This window comes from Physella acuta, unplaced genomic scaffold, assembly GCF_028476545.2.
Source record: "Physella acuta isolate Inbredline_101_S28 unplaced genomic scaffold, ASM2847654v3 ptg000328l, whole genome shotgun sequence".
Taxonomy (NCBI): domain Eukaryota; kingdom Metazoa; phylum Mollusca; class Gastropoda; family Physidae; genus Physella; species Physella acuta.
In genome coordinates, this window is record NW_026731847.1 from 57,356 (window position 1) to 69,474 (window position 12,119).

The 12,119-nt window shown below is 35.5% G+C and overlaps 1 pseudogene; it reads right to left on the reverse strand.

The window, feature by feature from the left end:
• Nucleotides 1–8,365: 8,365 nt before the first annotated feature.
• LOC131940740 (uncharacterized) lies at nt 8,366–8,493 on the reverse strand (annotated as a pseudogene).
• Nucleotides 8,494–12,119: the final 3,626 nt, after the last annotated feature.

The following is a 12,119-nucleotide window of genomic DNA, read 5'->3' on the forward strand; positions in this document are numbered from 1 at the left end:
TATATATATATATATATATATATATATATATATATATATAATACTGTATTTATGACACCGAATATATAGTGCCATAATTAAAGTACCTTCCAGTTGTACATTTAGCTCGTTTATTTTCTTTGTGATATCCACAATGACGTTGAATTTTTCTATTTGGGATGGACACTTCAATAGGAAGTACACCGCATTGCAGCTCCTAGGCTTTTTGGGCGCCCATGGGACAATAATGGCCAAGGAACATCTCCCATGGCGGGTAGTACAATGTACTGGAGGTGAAGAAAGCCTAGGCCCACCAGAGTTAGGAATACACCAGAGGTTAGTATCAGTGAAGCCTCTATGTGACGCTAGGCTCCGTGCTCCTTCGCAACTGCGACAGTGCCCGACATGGCGGTGAGTGGTCGGCTGGGGGGGGGGGGGGGGGTGGGTCGACTTTGGGGTTGTGTACACGAAGGCAGAAACGTGTCCCTTACCTGTTGTAGGCCCTAACCCCCCCCCCCTCCCCACAGTCAAGCTGGGTACCAAGTGGTGGGACACGGCGTCCCGCATCTGGAGGGTGGCGAAGACAAGCCTGGTGAGAACCTAAGGATGAAAAGTGACCAAAGTGTAGCGATCAAACCGGCATCTTCAAGGCCAGTTAGTCGGAGTTCGCTACGTCGAGGCCTGCCTGGCTTATGGGAGCTAGACTCCTTAGTCGGTATACACGTGCAGAGATTCTTCTCCTGCACAACTTCGTGGGGGCTCTACCCCCCCTCCCCCACCGAAGAAAGTCTACTGCCCCCCCCCCCCCCGGGATATACACACGATTTTTAATCCATTTTAAATATTTAAACTTTTTAAAATAAAATAAACTCTTGTCGAAAAAAGAATTGTACATCAAGTGAACACTTTTACTTTCTAGTATATACGAAGTATAGAGAAAGTCTTGTAATCGTGCAAAAATAAATCGAGATTTTTGCAAATCTCGACAATTTAGGGCTCCCTGAGTCGGAAAAACATAGTTTTGAAATCTTGTCCGTATGTCTGTGTGTATGTCTCTCTCTCTCTCTTTCTCTCTCTCTCTCTCTCTCTCTCTCTCTCTCTCTGTGTGCGTGTGCGTGCGTGCGTGCGTGCGTGCGTGCGTGCGCGTTTGCGCGCGCGCGCGCGCGCGCGTGTGTGTGTGTGTGTGTGTGTGTGTGTGTATGTGTGTATAATCTGACACGTAAACAACAATTCATAATCTTTCGACTTAGAACAGGCCACAACAGACTAAATCAACACATGCACAGAAAACTGAAGGTTGGGTTTGGCGAAATGTGCTCTTGTTGCAAAGCCCCGGAAAATACGGAACACGTACTCCAGGAATGTACTTTGTATAGCCAGGCACGAGTCAGACACTGGCCCCTGCCCACCCCACTCAGGGCAAAAATTATATGGGGCACCTGCCAAACTGGAGACCACAGTCCGGTTTGTCCACGAAGTTGGACCTGTTGTCTGAATCCTCCACCATATACACAATTAAGAACGAAGAAGAAGAAGACCAAAATACTCAATGTTGATCGTGGTCACTGAATATTTTTGAAAGAAATCTATGTTTAAAAAAATATTAAACAAAAATTTTGAGGGAGGGAGGGGGGGGGGGGTATACTGGGGTGTGACGTAATTTTAGGAGGGGTTTGGGTTTTTGTGACGAGGTGTGGCGGTGGGGAGGAGTGGATTTTAAAATCCTCCAAAAAAAGTGTGAGGTTTTTTTTTAAGGACGACCCACATAAAAAAATAAGAAGAAAAAACATTGCAGAATTTGGATTTCATTTAAATTAAAGAATAAATTAGTGATTCGTGGACTTTGTTTTTGGGGACCGGCTACATTTATTTATATTGATATTGTGGTCCATACGTGACAACATTTATACATTCTTCATGACAGCTCATAAATAATATAAACATTTGTTTTGAAGTGACGTCATTACATGACCCATCGAAGCTTCTGGACAACCCTCCGCTCCTCCATGGGGACTTAAGGCACGTCCACCAGCACACAGCTCACGTTGGACACGTCACCTGCACGTGCATGAGCAGAAAACACACCAGTTACTGTAAGACTTCGACTTTTGTGTTGAAGACGAAATAAATATATATGTACAACATATATGTACATGTGTACAACACATCAATGGTGAGTAAATGGTGAGTAGTTGATGGTGATACGTAGGGATATATAAATAAAGTGAGACTGCTATGTTATACGTAGGGATGTGTAACTAAAGTGAGACTGCTATGATAAAATTGATATGTGTAGAGATATGTAAATAAAGTGAGACTGCTATGATATATGTAGGGATATGTAAATAAAGTCAGACAGCTATAATATATGAAGTGATATGGAAAGTGAGACTGCTATGATATATGAAGGGATATGTAAAGTAAGATTGTTATATGTATAAAGTTTAATAAGTGAAACAGAAATGTTATGTGTAGAGATATGTAATTCAAGTGGGACCACTGTTAGTTATGGTGCAGAATTTTTGCCTTATAAATTAAGTTTATCTACCCCCCCCCCCCCCCCCCCGCCGTCCTATACGTAATTACAAGTCCAATGAAACATGGCTTGTAGCGTAACTAATGATCCGGTTATAAGGCAATTTAAAAAGTTTACATTTCTTGAAGAGGAAATCATCCTGCCATATGCCCTTGACCAGGTCAAAGTGTTCTGTCATTAGAACCGGGTCACCTGTCTCGACATTTGACCCCCCGATCACGTGGATCTTGTCACCTGTCGGAAGTGGACTTTTTTTTCACATATTTTCAATAGTAAAGGTTATTTTAATCAGAATGCATTTTTGTATGTTTTACCGTCCATTAATTTGACTTGAGTGGCATATTCTTATAGTTATTAGCCTCTAAATTGGGGTATGGGTAGTTTTATAATTGGATTTTATTATCCTAAAAGAACTAGTTGAAATACTTTATGTTTTCATACTTAAACTCATAAAAAAATTATTTAGCTAATCCTAATCAAATACCTTAATATTGAAGAACAATTATTAATGGCTCTTTAAAAACTGGGAAATTTTGTAAATTGTAGCTTTTGGCTCTTACACCTAAAAAGGTTGCCGACCCCTGGCCTAGACCAAGAGTATGTACTATTTTCAATTATTGTCTTTAATAAATAAATTAAAACAGCAGAGCTACACGGAGTATTGTGTAAGACATTATAAAAACCCAACATATTGTTAAAACTGAACTTTCTCATCATGTCTACAATTTAATTCTTTAATTCAGCTAGCTGTTCGCAATTAAAGTCTGAGCCTGATAATAATGCAGTTACAAAACAAACGTTAAACAATCATTTTTATAAGAAGTAAAAATAATTTTGTTTCAATTTATACTGTAAACAATGTTTTTGTATCTTTTAAAATTAGGTATGAATTTCTTTGTACATTTAGCCTTTTTTGGGAGCCAATTTATAGGTTATCCTTCTTGGTTAATTTAAATTTATACATTTTAATGGAAATAACCGTAGGCGAATCAATTAAATACAGAGAATTAAAATGATACAAATTTTAAGCAATCGGAAAAGTTATGTTATTACAATGAGACACATCAAAGCAAACACTCCACCCTTTCAAACATCTATATCTATACAGTCCTCAAACATTTTTTAAAAATTAATTCAATTGTTTTAAACATTTAAATCAGTAATAATAACTTATTTGATAGATTTTACACACTATCAAAGACATGAACATCAATTGCATATATACTAATCAAAGGGAGAGAATAAAATGGCATAAGAACTAGATTAAAATAAGGTGTGCAAACTAGGTTTCTCTTGACTGCTTAGTTTACCGTGCTCAGTCCTTAGCTGCGGAGTCAAAAGTTCACATTGTAGCCACCCATGGACAGAAATAGAAACGACCGTGGGAGAAGTGTCTCTGTAATACTCAAACTGATCTATCATTCCAAAACTTTCCATGACATAAAGTTGACCCTTGGCAATGAGGGCACGCTACCTTGAAATATCCGCCAGTCCGGTAGAGTGGGGGGGGGGGGGGAGGATGTGTGTGTGTGTGTGTGGGGGGGGGGGTGAGGTGTGTATCTCTTTCTACCATTCAGGTTGTGCACTTTTAAAAATTTTGAAAACAACGTAATTTTTTTTTTACATAATATATTGTATAATTGACAATTTGAGGCACTTGAGGCAACGAAAAAACTGAATGATTCACAAGCCACTAAGACCTCTGAATAATAATGTAAAAAAATGAACCTTTTAATTTATATAAACTAATTTTTAAAACCAGCTAGCGATTTTGTTTAAGGTTAACGTCTAAATAAAAATGTAATATAAAAAACGAAAGGATTTGAAAACTAGATATTTTATTAAAAATTTTAATATTATTAATAAACAAAATAATAAACACTAGTTTGCCTTTTATTTAATTATTTATGAATTTCTTAATTTATCTAACGATTTCAGATTGTAATTATGAGTTGTCTTTCTTGAATATTTTAAATTAAAGAATTGAAAATAATTATGATGAATTAATAAATCAATTGCTAGGTTCTGAACTAGATGCATGAAACTTTTTAAACGTCATAGACACCGGCCTTTATTTTACAAAATTTCAAAGTACTCTGTTCTTTTCTCTAAACAATGTTTTAGTTATCATTTCACGTTATTTTATATATATCTATAATACTGTATTTATGACACCGTATATATAATACCATAGTTAAAGTACCGTTTTATAGCACTATATTAGATTACACATTTAAAAGGTAAAAACATGCCACTACAAGTGTCGGTTTGGTGAGGGGGGGGCGGTGTTTGTTATTTTGTATGTATTTTTGTATCTTAATTCCCCCCTCCCCTCTCAGACATGTAATATACAGCGTCAGTTTGCCTGGTCATGTTCGCTTTAGTATTACAGTTTTCATCATCGGCTTGCGAGGACTGATACAGATTTACAAAAGTAATATTTCTTTCTGACATGTTCTTTCATTCATTTAGGATAGTTTTCATATACATAATACATTGCATCTATTTACAATTATATTTTTAGCAGACAATGCAAATGTGCAATTTAATGTTATGTTAAAATTGCGTTTATTAAAGAAAGAAAAAACATGTTCTCCCATAAGAATCACTAGATCTTAAGGTTAATGAAATGAAAGTGTTGAACCTTTACTAGTCTACGTGTCAGTTATTTAATTTAGCTAGTTGTTTTCAATTAAATTTAGTGTCTAATTAAAAATTAAGAATTTTAAAAAGTTTAAACAGCAAAGAAAGTTTCATATACAAATTTAAATTTAAAAAATTAGTACCCAACTCATTCTTACAGGAGGTAATCTTCGGACAAACGGTGATAAGGACATGGAACTGGACCGCATCTCTCTGGCAGACATCGAAGATTGCCTGGTTGTGGGAGACATGAACAGCCACTCTCAGAGCTGGGGTTACCCTGACCTCAAAGGAAAGAAAATTGAAGAATGGCAAGCAGGAAGGCTTACACGTCTATACAACCCTGATGACAAACCAGCTTTCTAGTCTAGAGCACGGTCAACCTCATCCATCTCAGACACAGCTTGTGCTACAAACGACACCAGCTGAAAACAATTGTTTTTTTGAGTATTGTCAATAACTGATACCTCAACAAACGACCGGTGTGGGTGACACCAAATTTGATAAGTTAATATGAAAACTGCTTTTTTCCACTTGAAGTAATAAGAGGATCTACATATAATTCTCTTCATGGAGACCATAGAAAATACCATGCAGCTTAGCCACCACCCTCATCCCCACCTGTCAGGTAAGCTGTGGTTCACCCTGAATGTTTACAATCGTAGAGCTGGGTTAGTGACGGCTATTAGGGGCAGAAAATTTAGTATTAAACGATTTTAAACGAAGGGGAGGTAACAATTTCTGAATCATCTTTTCTTTATCTGTAAACAGCTGCTTTCACTGGGAGGGAGAGGGGGGGGGGAGGAAGGGCGGTAGGGGGTAGTGTTGAATTCACAAATTATGAATTGCTAATAAACAGAAAATAAAACAACTAGATCTAGATGGCGGCGTATACTACGTCGCAGGTCAGCTCGTTAATATAATTTTTGCGAAAACTGATGCCACTTGTAAAATTGAAGGGGGGGGGGGGGGGGGTGACACCAAATGCAACTTTCACAGAACAATGTAGTGATCAGAACGAAATACACCACCCATCAAAGTGGATGGCCCTGACACCACATTGAAAAAAATTGCAAATCAAAATATCCTCTGATGATGGAGCGTGGCGGCTAACTAAAATATCAATGCTAAATTTCTTATCGAACATGTCATATTGTTATATCGTTTATTACCGAGTCTTGCAGAATTATATTTTTTGTGAGTTTTGTAATAAGATAATAGTATTAATAGTATGTGAGCATCTTGACATCAAAAGAGCCGCAGACTGCCTAGACCAGGGGTCGGCAACCTGCGGCTCGCAAGCTGCATGCAGCTCTTTTGATGTCAGGATGCGGCTCGCCAGTTCCATAATAATGATATTATTTTTTTTTCATAACTCATAAAAAATATTGTACTGGAAAACAACTTTAAACAAAATGAAAACACTAAGAAAAGGTGGAGTAGAGCGTATACAAAAAGCTGACAGCTGCATTGTCACAAGGCCCAGCCCCACAACTGTGATGTGGCCAGCCACGTGGCAGTGGTTCCATGCTTTCAACTACCGAAGTGCACTTTTTTTTCCAAATATTTTCAATAGTAAAGGTTATTTTAATCAGAAGGCATTTTTGTATGTTTTACCGTGCAATTATTTAACTTGAGTGGCAAATTCTTATAGTTATTAGCCTCTAAATTGGGTAAGGATAGTTTTATAATTGTTTTTTATTATCCCAAAAGAACTTGTGGAAATACTTTATTTTTCATACTTAAACTCATAAATTTTTTTATTTAGCTAATCCTAATCAAATACCTTAATATTGAAGAACAATTATAAATGGCTCTTTAAAAACTGGGAAATTCTGTAAATTGTAACTTTTGGCTCTTTCACCTCAAAGTATTGCCGACCCGTGGCCTAGACCTAGAGTGTGTACTATTTTCAATTATTTTCTTTTATAAATATTTTTTTTTCTTTTTTTATGATACAAATTTTAAGTATACGAGAAAGTATATGATCCTAGATAAATTTTAAAAAATCAAGTAATTAGTCATTATAAATTTAAAACAACAGAGTTACACCATTCACGAGTACCGTGAAATAATTTTTTTTTTCTTTTTCTATGATACAAATTTTAAGTTTACGAGAAAGTAAATATGATGACCCTAGCTAAATTTTTAAAAATTAAGTAATTAGTCATTATTTTTTTTTTTTTTTTTTTTTTTTTTTTTTTTTTTTTTTTTGGCGTTTAATATTGTTCCTTCCACAAGTGGATAGGTTGCATGTTAAAAAATTACAATGTGATACATAGTATAACATTAAAAAGATTTACAATGTCTTAATATTCCTTCTGATTTCTTTGTTCCATGTTTCTTTGTTCCGATTTCTTGGTTCCATTTGTTTCTTTCTTGATTTTGTTTCCGGTTTACTATGACATAAAGTACAGGACAGTACAAACATGATCGCTTCTCTGTTTTTTGGCCTTTCTTCTTTTGCTTGATACGCTCTTGGTTTGATAGTGGTTTATTCTTTGTTGGTAGTTGTACTTGGTGAGAGTGAGTTTGGTGTCTTGTCGTTGATGGTGAAGTTGGTCGAATGGTGTAGAACATGCGTTGAGGTGAGGCATGATGCGCATGGTGGTAGAGTTGTTCGATGAGTTGGGTGGGTTCTTGTGTTGAGAGATCTTTCGAGGTGAGTTGTTTTGAAGTATTGTTCATTGTGGATTGAGGAGGAGTAACGTTGTGACGTAGTCGAGTAATTGAGTTGGGCGAGGTGACGTTGAAGAGTGAAGTTTGCTGATGTTGCTGAGTCGATGGTTTTGAGCTTGGTGAAGTGTTGAGGTGGGCGAGGTAGAGCTGTTGGCGATTGTTTATTTGAGTAGATGATCTTGAGAGATGGTTAGTTGATTTGCTAGTGTTTTGACGGAAGCTTCCCACCTAAGATTTCTCCTAGGTGGGTGTCGTCAGAGTGTTAGTGAGTTTGTTGGGAGCGAGGTAGATACGTTAGACGTAGTAGATGAGTTCGATTTGTTGGCGATAGACAGACCTCCCACCTAAGATTTCTCCTAGATGGGTGTCGTCAGGCTGAAAAATAAAAGATTGAAAAGTTAGCCACTCGTACATTTGAAGCCACCCAATACAAGTACTGGGTGTCTCATCTCGAGAGCGTGTGCGTTCGAGGGATGTGTGGGAGCAACCCCACAGCGGTCGTTTGCGAGATTTGCGTGAGTTAGAGTAGTAGGTTTGACCGCCTCTCGACCCCGGCAGCCAGCCCTAAAAAGGGCTGACCAACCAAATGGCTAAGATCCGTGTAGATCCATAACAGATACTACACTTTGATCTTAGCCAGAAGGCCGAGAAGCGATCATTATAAAATTAAAACAACAGAGCTACACCATGTACAGCTGGTAATCATTATTATAACTGAATTTTCTCATCATATCTACAAGTCAATTCTTTAATTCAGCTAGCTGTTTGCAATTAAAATTTGAGCCTGATAATAATTTAAAATTACAAAACAAAGGCTAAACGATCTTTTTATATGATATTAAAAAATTTTCTAGTTTTGATTTACACTGTAAACAATGTTTTGCATTTTTAAAAATTATTTATGAATTTCTTTGTACATTTAGCCATTTTTGGGAGAAAATGTGTAGGTTATTCTTCTTGGTTAATTTAAATTTATAAGTGGAAACTAGCGTTAGCGAATTAATTTTAAAAAAAGTTCTTGGTTCGGATTTAGTTTAATTAATTCACATGAAATTTAAAAGAGCAATATAAAAGCCTACATTTTCCATATACAAGCGTATCTATGAATATAAGGGCTAAAGTATCAATAACAGTGTATTTACGACACTTTATTATATTATATATAGTGTCATATTTAAATTACTGTATTAGGGGAATTTTTTCCATCGGCGTGGTGGGCTGAGAGGTGTGTATGTGTGTGTGGGGGAGGTGGTTGGAATAGGGTTTTTAAATAGAGCTGAAATAAATTTGGAATTTGGAATTACAGAGAATTAAAATGATATAAATTTTAAGTATACGAGAAAGTAAATATGATTTTTTTTTAAAGTCTCAGTTTTGTAGATTATTTTCAGCTTGCCCAGCCAATATGTGGTGGCACTGGCTGATTTTTTTTCTACTTTCATCATTCGACTTTTGAAGACTGTCGCAGATTTACAATTTTAACTATTCTGAAATTTTCATCCTTAATCATTCATTCTGATATTTACATATTATATACAGAAATAAAATCGTAGAAATTTTGGAAGGAGAGGGGGACGGGTTAGTTTCCAGGAACAAGAAATCGTTGCTGGTTCTGAAAGGTAAAAGTTATACATTAAATGAGATTTGAATTCAATAATAGAAGTGGTAGGTTATAGTATATTTCATAAACACCAAAATTAGGCTACAGACGTTGGTGTGGGTTTCCTGAGGTGGGAAAAGATACTGTTATTTATACAAGATATGTACATGAAAGTATATGAAACACAATATATTTTATACATTTAGTAATTATAATCATTCACACTTTCCATTTGTGCCTATCATCTGCAGGCAGTCTTCGTTTAATTTTATTATTTTTTGTTTTGTTTATTGTTTTATTTATTTTGGTTGTTAACAGAATTCAAAACTTCGAAAATGTATAAATTCAAAACAAATTGAACCGTTACTTAAGCTTGTATTTAAAGTACGAGTCATGGAATTAATAAAATTGAACGTATTTTACAGTTTTAGAAGTAAATATGTGATATCAAGGTAAATTAAAAGGTATATAACTCTATCTCCCTAACGGCTGTAGTAATAATTTGGTTACCTCCCCTACTCATTTTATTTATGTATTCATTCAGATAATAATAGATAAAAGGAATAATAGTTAAATTATTACAGAATTTATGACAAAAACCAAAGTAAACTTAGAAGGGAAAGAAGACCCTAGAAATCGTCAGAAATTATCATAATCCGCAATATTATAAATAGGATGGTTTTGAATTAAAGTAATTTAGATATTTTGATGCAATTGAAGAAAAAGGTATATAACTCAGTTTCCCTAACAGTTATAGTATTTATTTGGTTATTTCCCTTTCCAGAAACCCGCTACTATGCTTCTTAGCATTACCGGGATATCACATGAAATAAATTAGATAAAACTTAATTAAAATATCAGAAACATGTTAATAATAGAAAATAAGTTTAGTATGGAAAGAAGACCTGTTGCAATTTATTGTCAATGATAAGAGACCGTAATTGCTGAAAAAATAGTGGTTAGGGTTAAAATTAGTATTGTTAGTTGGGAGTAAAATGAGAAGAATAAAGGTAAATAACTGCATCCAACTTAAATACCTTACTATAAACTTGATTACTTCCCCTACAAATGGAGAAAGAATGAAAAACATGTATGGCTCATGTGGGTTTCCCTGTGTCAGAGAAAATACCGAATATGCATACAAACAAGAGGCAAGAAAATCCAGAGTTAAAAAGAAAATAGAAACTATAAACACATTCAATGAAAGGTTCTTGACATTCCTTTTCCAGTCTCCCCGACTCAAACCTAAACATTGAAGGAATGAGATTAGTGTAAAAGGGGGCAGAGACTTAGATCATAACTAAGTTACCCAGTCTTTTGGTAACTACTGCTCTGAATATGGCATCTATGTCCATGTCGCTGTACATCTTTGTATCAAATTTACATTTGTTTCTCGTAGTCCATTCTGTCTGCCTAAAAATAGCTGTAGCGGTAATTTTGTTGTCATTGTCTGTTTTGTTTTTGTATTTCTTTATATAGTTTAGGGTAATTGCTTTGTTTAAAGTGTCTGTGTTGGAGGCTTCTAATATTGTTCCTAAGGTTTGTCTTGCTTTTAGTAGTGTTGTGCATTCTAGATAGATATGTTTTTCTGGTTCTTGTATCTGTTGTTTACATATTTGACAAGTTATTTTTGTATTCGTGTTTGCTTTGGTGTTTCTGGAAATGGGTGTAGTGTATCCTATTTCTTTTTCTTTGTGTGTGTTGTTTCTGTTGTTTACGTTTTTAAATGTGTCGCTAATGTCTGCTGTATTAAATTCTTTTGCCCATTTAATTCTATTTTGTAGGGGCTGTAGTTGTCGCTTGACTAAAGTATTATAGATTTTCTTTGTTTTTTCCCTATTATGTTTTTATTTATCTTAAATAGTTTTAAAACCTCTTTATAAAAACTTCCTATATCTACCCCCCCCCCCCCCCCCATAGTGTGGTGTCATATTGTTTGTCTTTAGAATCGTTTTTATTCTGTGGCCTATGTAATATTGTGCTCAAGGGTGATAGTGCGGTTCTATTCTAATTCTATCTAGGTGTTTGATTCTAAAGGCGTTAATTTTTGTGTTGATGTCGTGCAAACCTATACCTCCGTTTAATTTATTCTGTATTAGTGTTTGGTGGTTAATGTTCCTAATTGTACCTTTGAAAATAAAATCCCTAATGCTTTTGTTTGTTTCCTGTTGGGATAAATCTGTTGGGTATTGTGCTGTTTGTTGCGATGTAGATTATTTTGGGAATGACGTATCTATTGACTAGAGCTGCCCTAGTGACTATTGTTGTATTACAATTTTTGTATTTGGCTAGTGTGTGATTGATTTTGTCCGTTAGATTTGTCCATGTGTCTTTGTTTTCTGTCGTCGGGCTGTCTGTATATGCTATGCCATATAACTTTAGTTTGTCTGTCACTATAATAGGCATGTTATAGTTGTTTTTTCCGTCCCATTTACCAACTCCCATTATTTTTTATTTCTGTGCGTAGACGTGCGTGTGCGTGTGTGTTTGGGGGGTGGGGGGGGGTGACACCACTAAAACAATAATTGTAAATTAGATGGTGTAAGTTTGCTTCAGTGATTTCAGATAACATGACATCTTAAAATAATTTTTGTATTTTCTTCGTCTTCTTCGTTCTTAATTCAAGTGTTCTATATTTACTTCTAATTTTTCTAATTGGTATTGGTAGCCGATGTTATACTA